Consider the following 21,747-nt stretch of genomic DNA (forward strand, 5'->3'; position numbering starts at 1 on the left):
AACGGGAGAGGCCACAACAGTGAGAGGCCTGCGTACCGCAAAAAAAAAATAAATAAATAAAAAAAATTAAAAAAAAAACAAAACATCTATGAATAGCCAAGACATGGAAGCAACCTAGATGTCCATCAACAGATGAATGGATAAAGATGTGGTATGTATGCATACACATACACACACACACACACACACACACACACACACACACACACACAATGGAATACTATTCAGCCATAAAAAAGGATAAAATAATGCCATTCAGAGCAACACGGATGGGCCTAGACATTATCATACTAAGTGAATTAAGTCAGACAGAGAAAGACAAATATATGATATCACTTATATGAGAATCTAAAATATGATACAAATGAACTTACTTACAAAATAGAAACAGACTCACAGACATAGAAAACAAACTTATGGTTACAAAAGGGAAAAGGGGGTAGGGATAAATTGGGAGTTTGGGATCAGCAGATACAAACTACTATATATAAAGTAGATAAACAACAAGATATTACTGTATACCACAGGGAACTACATTCAATATCCTGTAATGAACCATAATGAAAAATAATATATATATATACATATATATATAAACATAACTGATCACTTTGCTGTACACCAGAAACTAACACAACATTGTAAATCAACTATACTTCAATTTAAAAAAATAAAATATCCATGAGTATATTTGGTTTGTGCCAAATGGTTTTGGACAGGACCAAATATCAATGACATTTTGACATGGACTGAGAGTCTAAAGGACATTTTGGACAGGACCAAATGTCTGCTAATTGAAATATGTCGAATAAGCAAATTCGTTGAGATAGAAAGTACAGTAGAGATTACCACAGACTGGAAGAAGAGAGGAATGGGGAGTTATTGCTTAACGGGTACAGAGTTTGTTTTTATGTAATGAAAATTTTGGGAAATAAATTGTAATAGTTGCACAAATTGTGAATTTAACTAATACCACTGAATTGTATGCTTAAAAATGGTTGAAAAACTCTACAAATTTTATATTAATATATTTTATCACAAAAAATTAACCTACTTTTGGGAATTTCAATTTATAAAATCACTTTGATACACTGAGAGTATCTATTGAACATATTCATACACTATGACTCAATATTTACGCTCATGCCAAACATAACTGTGTACTACATACTACTATCAAAAGACATTTTCTAAAATTATCACTGAAGCACTGCATATAGTAGAAATGAATACATAAGCTGTGGTATATTTATACTCTACTGCAGTGAAAATGACCAAAATACAAATATGAACATAAACTTGCAAAAATCTCACAAGCATGCATTTGAAAGAAGCCACAGGCAAAATATGTATTTTATAATTCCGATAACAATACATATCAAATATAAGCAACATTAATCTATGGTTTCAGGTAAGAATAAGGCTATCCTCAGGGTGAGGGTTAAATACTTGAAAGGATTATGGGGTTGAGAGGGTTCTGGATTGTGATAAAATTCTGTGTTCTGATACGGTTGTCAATTTTTCCATATTTATGTTATGCTTCAACAAAAAGTTTATATAAAAATACAGAGCATAAAAATGTACATTGTAAATTAGTAAAATTATGTTTCATTTATATAAATGTTACACCAGAGAGGCAAATGTGATTACACTGGCAACTAGCAGCTATGTGAATTGCTGCCAGATTCCTTGGTAATGTTAGATTCAACTAATATAAGGTTTATTTCAAAATATGCTGACAAGAGAGAAATGGGATTATGAAGTGACTCATGAATAGCTGGAGTTTATGCGCAGGCTGAATGGCATAAATATCTCTGGCTAGCCACCCATTCATAGGCACCAGTTACATGACAAAATTTACCTCCTCTTCAGTTACAATGTAATGGACATTTCACCAAATCCTCTCTTGCAGTTTATCCCAAAGTCACTGGCAGTTTCCAATTGGTTATCCAATTTACCGGATAACCATTTACAAATGTTTTTACACTTAAATAATACATAATACGAAGAAGTGCTTTGGGTCCTTAGGAAGACCCTGAGGGTGTATAAATTTTTATTTCTCTGAGCTGTTCAGATGACAGCCACTAAAAGTGTCTGAATTGGGAAAGTGAATAGTTGGTGACATTGTGGGCATGTTGTATTTTTTTGCTTCCTAACTGAGAAACAAGTACAACTGTTACCCAACTCAGATTTTTGAACATTAATTTGATAATATAAAGAATTTTCAAAGTGTTATTCTTTTTGCACCAATAATTCCTCTAATGGAAGTCAAACCAAAGAAACAGTTTATGCAAAGTATTAAGCACAAAGACCTCCATATTGATATGAATTGCAAAGATGAAGAAAAGTGGAAGTTACATACTAAAAATTTCTAACAAGAAGGGAACGGTTGAATAAACTATGGTGAAGTCAGTCACTTGATAGGATTATTTTCTTCTGTCAATAATCATAAATCATAATGTTTATTTTTCAATTTTTCCATAATTAGAACAACTCAATATTAATATTAGGGCAGTAGGAATTTCAGTTAGAAATTATACATGTCTTTGATTTTTAAAATAGGGAATAAAGTTTAATACATGTAGCTTAATATAAAAATATTAAATTCTGAAAAAACATGCTTACAAAGAGTTTCTAATATAGAATATGCTTATGATAATGGAAAGATAAGTAATATATATAAAATATATGTAATGTAATGATATATAAAGTTATGATAAAGGAAATACAATATTTATAATAATGTATAATCATGTGAAACAGATATTAAGGCATTTCAATAAAATAGCAAATTAATTAGGTCTCTGTTTCTGGATTATGTAGAATAAATGTCTCTTAAGCAACTTAATAAAGTTGTTTACCTCAGATGACACATCAAATAAACGACCAGGTTAATGCTTGAATGAAGTTCCTTGATCTATAAAACTACTGTTCTAGTTGAGTTTTAAAAAAGATTTGACTGTGGCAATAAAAAAAGGAAGGAGTTTTAAATGTTGCAAAAAGAATTGTCAGGTGAAATGAATAAGTGAGTTGCTGGCCATGCTGAGGAAATAGTGACTATGGATATCAAATTGCAATTATTTGAAAAATGAATGGGAGTTTAGTAAGATGAAGAAAATCAGTGTAGACGGCTCCTGTGAGAAATCAGGTTCTGAAGGAAACAGAATGATTTGTATGCTAAGAGGTATTTACTTATATTAGAAGACAAATATTTTTGAGGTAAGAAAAAGAACTAAGCATCATAGCAGGTACATTGAAAAGCACCGTTAGAGATAAAATGATTAAACAGTTTGGACACTTGTAAGTAATGAGACTCAGTTAACTAACTCTTATTTTCAAATAGGAGGTCATTTATTGTCATTTACTACTCAAAAGGAACTGAGTTTGAAACAGTAAGACTGTTAAGGGCATCTTTTTGCACATCTACTACTGTCCCTCTTTGTATTTTTTATTATTCCACAGACACAAATTTAAGAACATGTTTCAGTAAATTTACCATATCTCAGGTTTATTACTTCTATTGTTGTATGTGGATCTCTTTATGTTATTTGTTGGCCTTGTAAAAGCAGGTAGATTTATTATTCAGACTGTGAAACATTAGGTGATTTATGATTAAAAAGTGATCCAGCATCATCACCATCATCAGTGCTATAAGGAAAAATTTATTGACAGAAAATAATTTCATGACAGTATCCGAGGCACTGCAGGGTTCTAGAAAGCAAAAGTCCAGAGGATCATTCTAATTCAGTATAAATGTTTCTCACCTCCTTCATGCACTACAAATTTCTGCATTAAGTGTAATTGCTAACCCCTATTAAATTAAGGTTTGTAAATATAAAGCAGCATCAGAGGGGTAGGATCAGACAGACCTGATTTGGATATAACCTATGTAATACATTAGCTCCCTAATATAGGAGAATGGAACTATTCTTGTCGACCATTTGTAAAAGGGGTTTATTAACTTCTTAAAGTTTATTTTGTGAAATAGGGTGTATGTTTACATACATATATATTGCTTAGCCTGACAAAAATCAGTGTTTAATAAGAAAGTCCCCATGATTTTTAATAATCTGAGAAAAGGGAGAAAAATTGTTTAAATCACAGAAAGTTCAATGAGCTACCCCATCACTGAAGTAAAATTTGGCTGATATATAATTCACAATGACATGTATAAAATATATTGCAATTTGAATTCTCAACAAAATTATTTTTGAAAAGTAAATTTTAATCATCAGCTGACTCTAAATCAAACTTTAATTCAAATTTGTTTTTCTAAGGCAATTGGACCGTAGATCAAGTATTTTCCTTTGGAAGTATCCAAAATATAGTCTCTCAAAAAGTCAAATGATTCAATATTACCATTTGCATATATTTTTCATATTTAATGAAAATATATTATTAATAAGATATGATTTGATTTGATAGAGTATCAGCTTACTATTAAAGTATTAGGAAATTCAAAACATCCATGATTGTTCTGTCCATATTGGGATACAATTGTCTCTACAGTTATTTTCTCTAAATATGGTAGGGGTATTTTAAGACATTTATATAGTATTTATTAAATAATTAACATTGTATTACTCCCTCAGCGTAGAAATATGAAAAAGACATTTCTGACATGAAAAAATTCTTGAAGATCTCTTTCATTGCTTTCATTTCTTGATAGGAAAGGGGAAATGGTATTTCTTAGGGGCATAAATCAAACCACAGAGGAGATATACTCAATACAAATATGGAAGCAAGATTTGTACGATTAAGGTGAATTGTACTTGAAGCTGAAATGGTAAAGTGTGTTTCATATAACATCTTACTCCAAGAATTCACAATATGAACAAGGAAGTTTTGATGAAGAGAGGGGTCAAAAATGTACACCAGCAGCAATTAAACAAAAAGAGCAATCACCTGCATAGGAAGAAATATCCAAGCATCCAGAAGGCTTAGATTGTTACAGTTGCATGTAACACTTAGCTGAACTCTGCAGAGAAATGCAAACAGGGAAGAAGGGTGGAAAGAGTGAAAATAAGTGGAAATGCTGAAAATGCTCAAAAGACATACTCCAATGTATAAAGCAAAGGAAAGGTGTCTACAGAAGAATAATGGTATTACACACAGTAATTATAGACAAAAATTCCCATTCTAGTAGAATCTCCCTCAAAAATCCATGTACAAGATAAAAGACAATACTACTGTGGACAGGTATTTTTGTGGAAATTTTTATTTTTAGGTTGCAATAAAAAGAAATTTAGCCAAACAAAATACTAAAGAGTTTTGTGTGTATGTATGTGTGTGTGACAGACCAACAGACAGAAAAGAAGGGGACAAAGGAGGAGTTGCAGACAATTTATGCAATATTGTCTCTGTCCATAATGTCATTAAACTAGAAGTCAAGAGAGGAAAGATAACAGAAAAATCTCCAAACTCCTGAAAACTAAACAAAAGACTTCTAAATAGACTATGTGTTGAAGAAATCCACAACAGAATTAAATACCAAGTCAGTAAGAAAAAGAATTCTGGAAAATTTCCCAAATATTTGGAAATAAAGTACACTTCTAAGTAATCTATTAATTAAATAATCTAAATAATCTATGCAGATGTGTAAAGGAAGGACACAAAAGTCATTTACCATTTCAATAAAAAGAATAAAATACCTAGCAATAAACCTACCTAAGGAGGCAAAAGACCTGTTCTCAGAAAACTATAAGATACTGATGAAAGAAATCAAAGACAACACAAACAGATGGAGAGATATACCATGTCCTTGGATTGGAAGAATTAATATTGTGAAAATGACTATATTACCCAAAGCAAGATACAGATTCAATGCAATCCCTACCAAATTACCAAGAGCATTTTTCACAGAAATAGAACAAAAAATTTTACGATTTGTACAGAGACACAGAAGACTCCAAATAACCAAATCAATCTTGAGAAACATGGAGTTAGAGGAATCAGTTTCCCTGACTTCAGACTATACTACAAGGCTATAGTAATCAAGACAGTATAGTACTGGCACAAAAACAGAAATATAGATTAATGGAACAGGATAGAAAGCCCAGAGATAAACGCACACACCTATGGTCACCTAATCTATGACAAACGAGGCAAGAATATACAATGGAGAAAAGGCAGCCTCTTCAATAAACAGTGCTGGGAAAACTGGACAGCTACATATAAAAGAATGAAATTAGAACACTCCATAACACCATACACAAATATAAACTCAAAATGGATTAAAGACCTAAATGTAATGCCAGACACTATAAAACTCTTAGAGGAAAACATAGGCAGAACACTCTATGACATAAATCACAGCAAGATCCTTCTTGACCCACCTCCTAGAGAAATGGAAATAAAAACAAAAATACCTCCAAAATTTACAAGCAGCTCATGCAGCTCAATATCAAAAAAACAAACAACCCAATCCAAAAATGGGCAGAAGACCTAAACAGACATTTCTCCAAAGAAGACATACAGATGGCCAACAAACACATGAAAGGATGTTCAACATCACTAATCATTAGAGAAATGCAAATAAAAACTACAGCAAGGTATCACCTCACACCGGTCATAACGGCCATCATCAAAAAATATACAAACAGTAAATGCTGGAGAGGGTGTGGAGAAAAGGGAACACTCTTATACTGTTGGCGGGGATGTAAATTGATAGAGCCACTATGGAGAACAGTATGGAAGTTCCTTAAAAAACTAAAAATAGAACTACCATATGACCCAGCAATCCCACTCCTGGGCATATACCTGGAGAAAACGATAATTCAAAAAGACACATGCACCCCAATGTTCTTTGCAGCACTATTTACAATAGCCAGGACATGGAAGCAACCCAAATGTCCATCAACAGAAGAATGGATAAAGAAGTTGTAGTATATATATATATATATATACAAAATGGAATATTACTCAGCCATAAAAGGAAACAAAATGGTGCAATTTGCAGAGACATCGATGGACTTAGAGACTGTCATACAGAGTGAAGTAAGTCAGAAAGAGAAAAACAAATATCATATAATATCGCTTATATGTGGAATCTAGAATAATGATACAGATGAACTTATTTGCAAAGCAGAAATACAGACACAGAGAACGTACATATGAATACCAGACGGGGAAGGGCGGGGTGGGATGAACTGGGAGACTGGGATTTACATATGTACACTACTATGTATAAAATAGATAACTAGTGAGAACCTACTGTCTAGCACAGGGAACTCGCTTGGTGCTCTGTGGTGACCTAAATGGGAAGGAAACAAAAAATGAGGGGATATATGTATATGTATAGCTGATTCACTTTGCTGTACCGGAGCTGATTCACTTTACAACACTGTAGAGCAACTACACTCCAATAAAAATTAATTTAAAAAAGCAAATCAAAGGGGAAATTAGAAAATATTTTAATTTAAGAAATATAAAACACGGCATATCAAAATTTATCAGATGCAACTAAAGCCATACTTGGAAATTTAAACCTTTTAAATGTCCATATAACAAAAGAAAAAAGGTCTCATGTTGAAATTTTAAATTTACATTTTCAGAAACTAGTTAAAAAGGGAACATATTAAACACAAATTATGCAAAGAGAATAAAATAAGAGCATAAATGAATGAAACATAAAGACAATAGAAGAAATTACTGAAACTAAAATTGTCTTCTTTGAAAAGATGAAATAAAGTAACAAAACCTCAGCTAGACTGGCCAAGAAATAATGAGAGAAAACATAATCTAAATCAAAACTTAAATAGGGAAAAAAAAACTGAAAAAGGAGAAATTTCTACTGACTCTGTATAAAATATAAAGGAGTGTTATAATCAACCTATGTCAAATAATTGGACAATTTACATAAAATGGACACATTTCTAGACAAACTACTGATACTGACTTAAGAATTTTAAAAATATGAATAAATCTATAGAAAATAAAAAATTGAATTATTAATTTAAAAGCTTTTCCAAAAGAAAAACCTAGGTCCAGATGGCTTTGTTGTGAATTTTATCAAATATTAAAAGAAAACTAGTAATTATCAATCACCACCCCTTTCAGAAAACAGATGAGAACACATGAACTTATACTCCTATGTCAGTATCATCTTCCCAAAGCTAGACAAAAATATTACTAGAAAACAAAAGCACAGAGAAATATCCTCATGAAAACAGATGCAAAAATCTAACAAAATGGCGAACAGAATCCAGCAACATTTATAAAGAATTATAACACATGACCAAGTGGGGTTTATTACAAGATGGCAAGATTGGTTTAGTACCTTAAAACAAAGGAATAAAGGATAGAAATCACATGATCATCTCCTCTGAAACAGAAAAACACACACACACACACACACAATATCCAACACCAGTTCAGGATAAAGACAAAATATAATACCTTTTCATATAAAACAAAAACTCTCATCAAATAATAGAAGTGGACAACTTCTATTATGGACAACAAGTTCCATAAAGATCATCTTTCCCAAATCTACAGCTTATATCATAACTGAATAGTGAAAGTGTAAATGCCTTCCCCACAAGGTAAGCAATAAGCCAAGCATGTCATGTTGCTTTGAAACCTGGGTAGTTCCTGACGTGAAATCTGAAACTGCATCCCATACACAGAGGGCAAGGAAAGACCAGAAAAAGAGGCAGTCTCCTCTAGAGAGGTCGGAAGTAGATTTCATAAGCACGGGAACTTACATGTGGCTTGTCTTGGGTGGCCGCATGACAGGTAGATCTTTGAACCCACCTGCCAGAATCTTCAAAGTTTATAAAGAGGCCTTAACTGGGTTCAGTCACATATTCAGTCCAGGTGGTCTCAACCACACCTTACTCTCTCAGGTCTGCATCCTAGTTATTCCTAGTGGGAATAGTAGGTGGAATGTACATTCCATGGACAGGAGAGGAAGTAAGGACCCTCTAACTTCCCAGGTCCAGCTCACAGGTCAACCAGCAGTCATATCCTCTCAATGATGACATCCTGCCACACGTCCTCACTCTTCACTTCTACTCAATATCTCAATATTGTACTGTATGTTATAGCCAGCATAATAAGACATAATTCATCAACCAATCAGAAAAAAAGGTAGAGTCATCCCTCCAGGAAAGGAAGAAATAAAACTGTCTTTATTCTCTAATGACATAACCCATTAGAAAATCCTAAAGAATCCACAATAAAAATTACTAGAACTAAAAATGTAATTTAGCTAGGGTACAGGATACAAGTGTAAACAATCAACTGAATTTCTATATACTAGCAACAGAAATTCGAATATGAAATTAATAATACAATTTTTATAATAACATCAGAAATAGAACACTTACGAATATATTTAATAAAATAATTTCAAGACATATTCAATTAAAACTATAAAACATTTCGAGGATAAGTTAAGTAGTTCCAAATAAATGGAATGCCACTTTCACGGACTGGAAGACAATATTGTTAAGATGGCAGTACACCCCCCCAAATATTTATCTATAGAATCAATATGACGTCTATCAAAATCTCAGCAGACATTTTTGTTGAAACTCATAAACTTAAAATTTACATGAGACTGCAAAGGCCTTTAAATAGTCAAAACTACTTTAAAAAAGAAAAACATAGCCAGAGGACTCTATACTACCTGATTTCAAAACTTACTATGAAGCTGAGTAATCAAAAGAGTGTGGTATTGGCATAAAGATAAGAATATAGATCAAAAGAACAGAATTGAGAATCCAGAAGAAAACCTTTACATGCGGTCAATCGATTTTCAGAAAAGGAGCTAAGATATTAGCTGTGGAAGATAATCTTCAAAAAATGTGCCAGAGCATTAGACATCAGTTTTAAGGAAATGTACATACTTTATTGTCAATAAAAAAATCCAAGATAGTGTTCCATTATTATTAAAGGTACTGGTACAAGAGTCAGACATATCTAACTCCCAGACTAGAAATGATCCATGTAGCTGATCAACCTTACAAGCACTTAAAAAGCAAAGGACAAGGATGGACATGTGAGAATCTGTACTTCATCAATGAAGAGAATGTTAGTTCCCTGTGCCTTTAGCATTATAAACATCTGTCAGAGGCTTTGGTCAGTGTTACAAACTGAGGAAAAGCATCACGTAGTATCATAAGTGGACTCCTGTAGCTTGGGATTTGCAATGTGTTACCATGTTTTTAAGTACACACACAACCTTACACATACATACATTCATATTTGGAGTCAGACGGTATGAGTACTGATTCTACTTATTTCATTTATTAACTATAATTTATGAAAAATTACATAGAGATTATAGTCTTTACCATGTCAGGCTGTTGTGAATTTTGAATTAGATGACATGCAAACAAATTCCCACCATCAACCAATGAAGAAGCATGTTTGTTTGTATATGTACACACACACACGTATAATACTAAATGGCATGCTATCTTCTAGGGCAGGGGTCCCCAACCCCCAGGCTGCAGACTGGTACCAGTCTGTGGCCTGTTAGGAACCAGGTCACACAGATGGAGGTGAGCAGTGGGCGCGCTAGTGAAGCTTCATCTGCCGCTCCCCATTGCTCCCCATCGCTCCCATTACCATCTGAACCATCCTCCTCCCCCAGCTGTGGAAAAATTGTTTTCCATGAAACCAGTCCCTAAGGCCAAAAAGGTCTGGACCACTGTTCTAGGGAGAATTTAATGATGCCAGAAGTCTTCCCACGTTTGAGGCTAGGCGAAGCCTGGCTATTATATTTCAGGAGTTCAAAGTCTACTGTTGTGGCTATCAATCACAGGCAATACATCAGAAACAACAACGACAACCCAATTTCTAAATGTGTGAACCAAAAAATCTTTTTCATGAAAATACTCAGAGACTGATATACAGTAAGACTAACTCCTCCTGTATGTTTCCCACCCCAAGGAAGCTGAGATAAAACTTGCTTAAGCTTGTCATTGTGTATCTTTACATGAATAATACTCTGTTCTGACTCGCCAACCCAGAGATGTTTCACTACATGGTGCTTGAATGTAAGATGGTGGTAGTAACCACCATTATCAGGGAATTCAAGCTTTGGTGATAGTTTCCTATACCTTATCAGTAATGAAATGGTCAGAGAAAACAAGACTACATCATAGCTGTTCATGTTACCGAGTCCAAGCTCACTCTGCTCGCCATACGACAGCCCAGTAAATCGGAGATGAGGTGTGGAGGCCAGGAATAAGACTTTATTCAGAAAGCTGGCAGACCGAGAAGATGGCAGACTAATGTCTCAAAATAACCATCTTATCAGAATCTGGATGCCAGTTTCTTTTACAGAATCAGAGAGGGAAATAAAGTAAAAAGGCAGAATAGAGAGGGAGAGGCAGGGAAGAAGTAAGAAGGGCCATCAGTCTTGCAAAACACATCCTGGAATGGCCAGACACACGGAGGGTATGTGTTATTTCCTTTCTTGCAGCCATTCACAGGTGGGTAGGGTTCCCTGCGGCAGGCCATTATGTATGATTATAATAACAAAAGCAACGAAAAGCAAAGGCTAAAGTCAAAGAAACAGATGCAACAGGGAGTCAAAATTGGCTCTTCCCTGTTACATTCAGAGTTAAGTCTGAACAGATCCAGGTTAAAGTTCTACGGACTTGCAGGACAGAAGTCTATGGAGATATAAAAGCAAATCTAAATAATCAATTTGGGAAGAAAAACCAACTGACTTGCGATGTTGTGAGGCTCCACAAAGGTTACACTTTTTATGATTACCTATAGATTATGTGGTAGAAGTGGTATTCGAATGTCCCTTTATTGAACTAATGTGATAATTTAAGAAAATGGAACTTACTTTTTCTTAAACTACTTTAAATAACCTGGTTTAGAAAATTTTGAGCAAGAAATATATAGAAACTAATATCGTGTGAGACCAAAATGAATCACTATACCAAAGAGCAAGCAAACAATGGACTAGCGCAGTATTCAATCAACATTCACATATTAATAATTATGGTGCTTGATTGTTTCACAATGCTTTCACACATACTAGATACACTTTATTGATGTGAACAGTGAATTTCGTGGAATTAGGGGAGTGAATTCCATTGCCAGGGAGTGAAAAGTGCTCCTCTCAGATTTGTGTTTTATAGTTCTTTTTACTTTACCTATGATGTCTCATACAGCTATTTGTGTGAATAAGAGATTTATAGATAAGCATTAAAATTACTAATGATATGAAAAATGGTACCATCAACATCCTGCAAACAGTAGATAAAGCCTTGGAATATCTGCTCTCTTGCTCACCTGTTACTACTAGCTACTTCATTATATGCATATTTCTAAATATTATGAATTATGAATTGGTCTACAGTTTCATTCTGGAGGAAATAACCCCAATGTATGCACTAAGAGGGAACCATAAATCAGTAGATGTAGCAAATGATTGTTTTTCTAATAAACACTGCCTAAATATCCAGCCTCATTTTTCTTATACTACAATCTTACAGAATCATTATTCTTTTTTTAATTCTTAGCCTACTGGAAGATAGATTTATATTTTCTTACCATTCACCTTCATACGGATATTATTCCCCAAGATAAATGAGGTATTAGTGGTGATATAATGCTCTGTGTGGCACCAAAATGACAGAGAGTCTATCTGTAAAATGCCAATGTGAGAAACAAGATAATTCCATTTAAACAAGAAGAGTGCTGAACAGATAAGCCATGGAATAGATTCAACAAAACATCTCACTCTTCTGCTCAGGACTATATATAACACCTTGTACTTGTTAGCTTATGGAGTGCAGCACCTTAATATCACTGAGGCTGAGAAATAAGGTGCTCAGTAAACATCACCTACGGATCAGTATCTGCTTATAATGTTTAATTATATTCCTAGCAAATGTGATGGGCAGACCATGTAGACAATAAGATACAAAGATAGGATCCCAACTGGAGTTTACATAATCATGATTAAGTTATTATGATTTATATAAAAAACCAGATAATAGAAGATAACAGATCTCCCAGATTTCTCATTTAATAAAGGTAGAACCTGAGACCAAGTGAATTTGAATGACTCACCCAAACTCACACAGGCAGGCAGTGGAACAGTGTAGACTCCTATTCCTGGGTGATTTAGATTATGGTTTATCTTGTTTGATATAATGAATCTCAAGTGTTTCACTCAGGCTGCTTACATTCTAGTTGATACAAAATAAGACTAATAAACTACTGCAGGTAGTAATCTGGATTTTAGACAGGTGCATTCAATCAGATATTTAAAGAATGTCTCTATGGATAAGACATCGTGCTGGGGGGGCGACAAACTGCTGAACTACAACAACAGCAAAATATAATTTCTATCCTCGCTGAACTTGAGCTCTAATTGAACTCCTGCCCACTCTTATAAGAGTACAGAAATGCCTCCGTTGGAGACGTTTTTCTGCAGGCTTAAAGAGGCTCCTGCTCCAGTTAGTTTGGCTGAAAAGCATCCCAGAACACCCTCCCCACAGTCACATCCCGACATACATGCTTTAAATAACACAAACGGTAACTAATATTTTATTGAGTGCATTATAAATGTTCTGCTCCATGTACCTTAGGCATACGTACACAATAGATTTCTAGAGCTATCTGTCCTTTTTAACAGCTGAGTAAACAGAGGCATCAAGGGTCTAAGTAGTGACCCTAAGCTGCTAAGGTCTGGAAGTTGTTGAACCAGGGATTCAAACCAAAGCAATCTGGTTCCAGAGCCCACACCTGTCATCACTTGGGAGCACTACCTACATCTCTACTAGGCTTCCCCTGACTACCCTGTACTGAACACACCTTTGTTCAGTGTGTAGCACACCTCCCTTCTGTATTCATATATGAAAACTGTCCCTTTCATGCAAGGCCAACATCTGGTCTAACACCCTCCAGAAACCTCACTGGAACTCCCACCATTCATTGAGTACTTATGGCTTATTGCATTCACCATGCAAAAGGATTCTCTCTACTATGGTACATTTATTTTACTCTGTGTACTGGGGCCAAGAGCAGATGACTTTCATATTTTTAATCTTCACAATACCTCTGTGAAGAGTATATTGTCTCCTTTAAACAGATAAAAATATTTAGTAGTTTAGTGATCTGCCTAAGGTTACAAATGTCCTGTGTTGGGCTAGGATTCCAGAGCTATCTAATTCCTAAATTCAATGTATTTTCACTATATTTCTGCTGATATTGAAAGACCCTGAAAATGACTTTGTCATTGTTAGAAGTAGAAAACTTAGCTAAAACAAAAACCCCTACAATTACATTATGATGTCTGTATTAGTTTCCTTTTGCTGCTGTAACAAATTCTCACACACTCGAGCATAACAATACAAATTTATCATCTCAATAGTTCTGGAGATCAGAAGTCTGAAATGGATCTCACTGGGCTAAAAATGAAAGAGTTGGGAGGGTAGCATTCCCTCTGCCGGCTGTGAGGAGATTCTGCTCCCTTGCTTCTTCCAGCTTCTGGAGGTTGTCCCATTCCTTAGCTTCTGCCCACTTCCATTTTCAAGGCAAGCAACAGCAATCAAGTCTTTCTCATGTTACATCATTCGGACACCAACTCTCTTGCTTCCCTCTTTCACTTATAAGACCCTTGAGATTTCACTGAGCCTAAGGGTACTCTCTCTCATCTCAAAATCAGCTAATGAGAAACCTTACTTCTATCTGCAATATTATTTCCCCCTTGCCATGTATATTCATAGGTTCTGGGAATTCAGATGTGGACATCTTCAGGGTGGGGTCATATTCTGCCCATCACAGTGTTGTAAAACCAGTGCATTCGCTTAACATTACTAAATTGCCTACATGCGCCGAGAACTGTGTTAGGTGTTAAAGATAATGAGGTAAAGAATAGACCTATAGTGGAAAGGAGTCAGGGAAGGTTTCCTATAGAGTATGACCTTTGGCTTGAGTCTAAAAGAATAAGTAGTGATCTATCAGTGTGAAATAGGGCAGTTCGGACATAAGGCAAAAATGGAAAAGAAAAAAAGCTCATTAATGGGAAGAGCATTTTCACTTAATTTGTATTATTCATTTGCTTACATTCTAATTACCATTTGCAATACCTTATAAGAAGTTAGCACTAACATCCAGATTTAAAGCAATCTCATGGGCCTCTCAGTTTAGGAGCTCAAGCTCTGTTATTTAATCCAACTGTTTAATTTTATTTGATTACAAATATTTTTTAAATGAAAAATATCCTCAGGAGTGGTATGTGGAATATTTTTCAGCCCAAAATATCCAGCTGTTAGTTGTTGGCACCAAGAACTACAAAGTCAGGACAATTGTTATTTATAAAAAGAATGAACTCAGCGGGTAAGAAAGAACAGAAATGCGGTGACTTCACATTTGTGATGGACACCTAGTGGGTTCCTGCTACCTTATACTGTGGGTGCGCAAACTCTCAAAGCTTTGCCTGTTGCTCCTCAGGTTTTCCCTCAGGAAATTGTCGATGGTGACCTGTAGGCACTAACACAGCAGTGACCACCAGTGAGCCTTGTAGATACAAAACATGGTTCAGGATATACCTGATAAAAATCACCAAGCTCAAAACAAATGCATAGGAAAAACTGATTCTACCTAATTCCTTTAGACTCCACAAGATGGCTAGCTGATAAGTGTCCCAGATTTTTTGAGCAATCTCCCAGAAAGTCTAAGAAAGACGTTGCAAACATAGCCATTGCTTTAGAATTTGCAACAGTCTTTTAAAAGCATTATCCTGTTAGTAATCACTTTTATTTTTAGGTACTTTACAAAAAGTTTTTCTTTGTTTGTTTTAATTTTTTCTAATCCTCATAAAATACTGTCAAGGAAACAGGAAGATATTTTTTGTCAGCACCTGAACAACCAACTTCACATAGAAAGTGTCAAATGCAAATAAATATGTATTGCATAACGAATGTTCTATAGAAAAGTAAATGGAAGCTTGAAGTGGCCAGATGATATTTCTTAAGTCATATGGACACATCTTTAACCTTTTATTTTGCTTTTATATTGTTTAAATAGATGTGTACAAAATACTTTAGTAGTTAAACCAACTCATCATTCTGTTACCTCTTTTATTGCTTTAACTACTACAAAATCATCTCCCAACCAGAAGCAAACATTCATCTATATTGCCTTCAATTTTTAAAATACATGAGTAGCCAAGTGGGAGCATACAGGAGTTAGTATCCCAAGGGAATATAGTTTTTACCTGGTTATCAGGTACTGAGGGAGCCAGAATAGACATAAAACCAAACCCAAAAACCTACACCCATAAGAACATGCTGAGGTCAACCAAGAGATTTGAGCTCTGAAGCTTCACTGCTTTTTGAAAATCTTCTCCCATTCATGAGTCTGTAGTAGTAGCAGACATTTTGTACAATTTTGTATAATTTAGTCACACTACCAGCCCCAGTCACAGTTGATAAAGCATAAGTCAAATGTTGACCACTCTAGTGCAATCAGAGATCTTTCTCCCAGAATGAGGAAGAAAGACATTAATTTTTTGTATCATGTAGGGTGGCTATATATAGGATACCCCAAAATCCAGTCTTCAGAGAGAGAGAGAGAGAATGTAGAAAAAGTAAATAAGATGCTTAGGAGATAAAAGAACAAAGGAAAACAAAGAGAATCTTATTTTCCTGGTTGTTGGTTCCTTCCAGAAATTTCTTCAGGTCAAGCTGCACTCCAATCTTTTGGTTCCTTAGTCAGCACCTACTTTTTAGAATCCCCCAATTTGTGTTAGCATTGGTTTGCCTTAGTATGTACATATTTGCAATAACTTAAATGTGAAATCCATAAGGGCAAAGAGCTTTGTTCATTTTGTTCATTATGCTCTTAGCACCTAAAATATTTCTTGCACCTAGAACTCCCTCACTAAGTAGCTGCTGAATGAGTTGAAGAGCAACAAAAATAAACATCGGCTTGTCCTTTATTTCAAGGGAGTTCTGATTAGACGACAACAGGAATAAGAAGAAAAAGTATTTAGACTCTAGGGTAAAAGAGAAAAGTATTAAGCTTCTATGAGCTCTAAGGTAAAACAATTAACTCTTTCAAGGTCTAAGCCAATCAGTGAGGGAGGGCTTCACTGATGTGGCATTTGGGCTAAATGTTGAAGGATGTCATACAAGTAAACAGTAGTGATTCAGGTTGGAGAAAATCTGAAATTTAAAAAAGATTTACATTAGGTTAGAATTTTCTAATACAAAAATTAGAAAGAGGAAACAGAACATGAGGATTCCCTGAGGCACAAGAAAAGATAATGAATGTATTTCAGATGCCTAAAAATTACCTTATGATTGACAGAGTTTGTGTGGGAGTCTAATTATGGGTGAGACTAGAGAGAAATGGGTAGCAGATCACATCATTAGGTCTTACAATCATAATTAGGAAGTTATTAATATTCACACAAAAGCAATGGGGACCACTGAAAATGTCACTCCTTGCAGTAACTCTTGATCTCCCCATATTGTGATATGTACATTTCCTGACCACTTGACCTCTTGCCAGCATCTCATCACTCCTACCTGATGACAGACAAGTATGTAGCTTACATTTCAAATCTTTCAGTCCATTATTCTTCTCATGCTACATTGTTTGGTTGATCTATTTCTCTATATTATTTCAGAATTCAAATGTTAGTCATTTATGACTTAAAGCAGAATGAAAAGTCTCATTCTAGCACATGTATTTAAAACCTAAACTGAATGTATTTTACAGTTTTTAAAAATGTAAAAAGAAAAAACAAAAATATTTCAGCTAAAGGAACTTGATTCCTTAAGCTAAATTAGCGTTTCCACAGAGAAACTACGAAAGGACAGAGATAATTTGGCTGAAATTGGCATGGCAGTTATATACCATGTGCGTCATCATTTTCAAAGGCACTGAAGTCACACCAGACTGCATCACATTGGGAACAAAATCATTTTTGTAGACTGAGAACTGTTTCATGTCCAAAGCTAGACTTGGAATTTTCCACAGAAGCTGGACAAAAGTCAGCAATTTGCCCTGTGTCCTAGAAAATTAAGTACTTCTACAGGCTTCATCAGCACAAGAGCTAATCATTTGCTATATTCCAACTCTTTCCAATGAATTTAAGTCTGTCTCCTAATGGAAAAGAGCAGCATCAAGTAGGACTAGCCAGTTAGATGCAGCCTAGCAGGGCAGATATGAACACAGGCTTCCAAAGTCAGAATGAGTGTGTTTTAATCCAGGATAGAATACCTACCAAGATAAGAACTTTGGGTTAGTTACCGAATTTCTCTACATCACAGGCTCATCTTTCAAATATTGCTACTATTGTACCCAGCTCAAAGCATGGCTAAAAAATTGAATGAGATATTTCTAAGAGCACCTGTCCTATAGTGAACTCTCAATAAGAGGTTAGCTCTTTTCAGCCCTTTGGATCCTTAGGTTGTGTGAGGAAGAGAAGGCTGGACCTTTTAGAATCAGGAAATCATGAGTGCAAACAACCACGCTGTATCTTCTAAGAAATATACAGAAACCAAGAAAGAGAAGCATTACCAAAATGGAGTTCTGGGCTTTAACTGAGGGGAGGGAAATCAGGGAGTGTTTTAGGTTTTATAATGTGCATATATGTGATATACATTCTTTCATAATATACACACAAAAAGACAATGAAAATATATATCAGTTGTAATGGTTAATTTTTCTGTAGCAACTTGATTGGGCCACAGGGTGCCCAGACATTTGATCAAACATTATTCTGGGTGTGTCTGTGGAGGAGTTTTTTGATGATTAACGTCTGAATTGGTAGAATGAGTAAAGCAGATTGCCCTCCCAAGTGTGGGTGGCCTCAGCCAGTTAGCTGAAGGTCTGACTAGAACAAAAAGACTGAGTTTCCAGAGAGAAAGAGGGAATTCCTCCTGCCTAATTGATTAATGTCCCAGTGTCCCAGCTCAGTCTTTTCCTGCCTTCAGACTTCAGCTGAAACACGGGCCTTTTGTCTCAAGTTTTTGGACTGGAATTCTACCACTCCCCCTCCTGGATCTCCAGGTCTCTAGCTTAACAACTGCAGATCTTGGGACTTCTTAGTGGACATACTTTGTAAGACAATTCCTTATAATAAATTGGTCTCTCTCTATAATAATATACACATATACACATCCTGTTGCTTCTGTTTCTTTGGAGAATGCTGACTAATACATCAATAGAAACAAGAAAGGAATGTTTGCTATTGGGATCTAAACAGGGATCTAAAATCAAGAGAAGGCAGAAACAATAGGTCCTGTTATTTGTACCTGTGAGGGAATTTTACCTGTCCCTAACAGAATTAGAATTCATACTTGTTATTTATAGATTCCATATTTGCAAATTAGTCTACAAGCTAAAATTTGTAACCCCGAAGTTGACATTCAGGACATTTTCAGTTCATGGAAATATGCAGAGTGGCAAAAAACTTGAGTCACCTGGCTTTTGCAGCTGACATCAAGGGTGTGAAGATCTATCTTGTTGTTTTAGCTCTCATACTACAAACAAGAGTCCCTTAAGTGACCTTTCTCACATTTTTTTTGTTTTGTTGTGATTTCACTGTTTAAAATGGCCCCAAAGCATAGTGCTGACATGCTGTTTAACACTCCTGAGTGCAAGAAGCTGTGTTGTGCCTCACAGGAACAATAATATGTGCTAGATAAGCTTCATTCAGGCATGAGTTACAATGTTGGGGGCTACAAGTTCATTGTTAATAAGTCAACACTATAATTACATATCTTTAAACAGAAAAACACGTAAAACAAGGTATATATTGATCGGTTGATGAAATGTGATCAGAGGGTCTCAGAAACCTCAAACCCTGTATTTTTCCTAGGGATAATTGCTCAATATTCATAATTCAGTGTTTTCAGTGATTTTAAAGTTGAAAGCACAGTTTAAAAACACAATTATTCAGCAAACTACAGTTTAAAAAATATTTACTTCCCAGTACATAGTGACACAATCTACACCTGAGAGTAAGGTAAGGCTTTAATGCCTGTTTTCCAGACACATGGGTTCAGTAAGAGTCAGAGAAAGAAAAGGCTTGTTTAATGGTGACTCAGATAGTAAGTGACTGAGTCAGCATTAGAAAAAACTCTAAAGCCTGTGATTTTTTTCCACCAGATCAGACTTCTCAGCGCTATCAACTGCACCATGCTGGGCTGCTAAGTGGGGCCAGATAGCTGGCATGGAGTCAGGGCAGTCACTAGACAAAGACAAAAGACCAGGGGACTCAAGTCACCAGAGGAGCTTTGCCTATGGATAAAATTGATGGAGAAAGAAGTTGTGGTAGAGACCGCAGTTCAGACATCAGTAATAACAGCAACCAAAAAGAACAGCCACTGTTTATTGGTGACCTATTGTATAATAAGGCTCCTATTTGAACTCTTTAGAGTTAAGTTTGCTCCTAAGTATTTTATCATTTTTATCATAATATGTGTTTTATTCCACTATATATTTTAATTTATTTTACATATGAAGTTATCAATTTATTTTGAACCCAAACTTACGACTATAAATGCAAAACATGTATATTTTGTACCCCTCAAATATGCTGACTTTTAATTTTTCACAGAGCATTTACAGTATTTTAATTCTGCAATTTCTCTAGGTTCTTTGTACCCTTGTGCCCTTCATAATTTTGTTTCCTCTGTGTACTGATACCCTTTATTCTTCCTTTTCATTTAAGGGATCAAAAAGAGCCAACAAAGATTATCTGTTTAGTGTGCAACTGCAGTAATACAAGAACAACTTTTGGCAACGGAGATAAATAGGTAGATTCCAGCGATGTATAGGATAATAAGTGGTTATGATTTAATGATTACTTGATTGAATGTGGGTTTAGGAAGGTGTGGAAGTATATTGGGTAAAGTAATGATAATGGGGCATTGACAAATAGCCAAGTCCAAGTTGGGAAGACAAACATAATGAAGTCTATTGCATTTATAGAGGGGAAGTTAGAGAATTATTAAACAGTGAGAAAACTTTGAAAGTGATGTAATGGAACATTTATTACATGCCATGGTAGGGCTGAGAGAAGGGGGTGGGGGTAACAGGTTCTATAAACTTCCTGATAGCAGGAACTATGTTTTCCATTGTTTCCTGCACTTGTCTACAAAAATTTATCAGGGAACATTTTGTTCAGCTCCCACACCTTCTTATATGATTCCAACAAAAGTACCCAAGTTCACAGCTCCAGAATTATAGCCTAATCACTTGATGGATATTAAGTTTTTCTTTTTAAGGTGGCTACTTTAGAATGGGTTACTCTTCAGTGTTGGTCAATGACATTTAAGGAGAATTCTAGAGTAGGACATCTTACCTTTTTTTAAATTTAATTTTTTTTTTTTTTTGCGGTACGCGGGCCTCTCACTGCTGTGGCCTCTCCCGTTGCGGAGCACAGGCTCTGGACGCGCAGGCTCAGCGGACATGGCTCACGGGCCCAGCCGCTCCGCGGCATGTGGGATCTTCCCAGACTGGGGCACGAACCCGTGTCCCCTGCATCGGCAGGCGGACTCTCAACCAGTGCGCCACCAGGTAAGCCCTTATTTATTTATTTTTTTAACATCTTTATTGGAGTAAAACTGCTTTATAATGGTGTGCTAGTTTCTGCTTTATAACAAAGTGAATCAGCTATACATATACATATATCCCCATATCTCTTCCCTCTTGCGTCTCCCTCCCACCCTCCTTATCCCACCCCTCTAGGTGGTCACAAAGCACCGAGCTGATCTCCCTGTGCTATGTGGCTGCTTCCCACTAGCTATC

Source organism: Physeter macrocephalus, chromosome 12 (assembly GCF_002837175.3).
Source record: "Physeter macrocephalus isolate SW-GA chromosome 12, ASM283717v5, whole genome shotgun sequence".
Lineage (NCBI taxonomy): Eukaryota > Metazoa > Chordata > Mammalia > Artiodactyla > Physeteridae > Physeter > Physeter macrocephalus.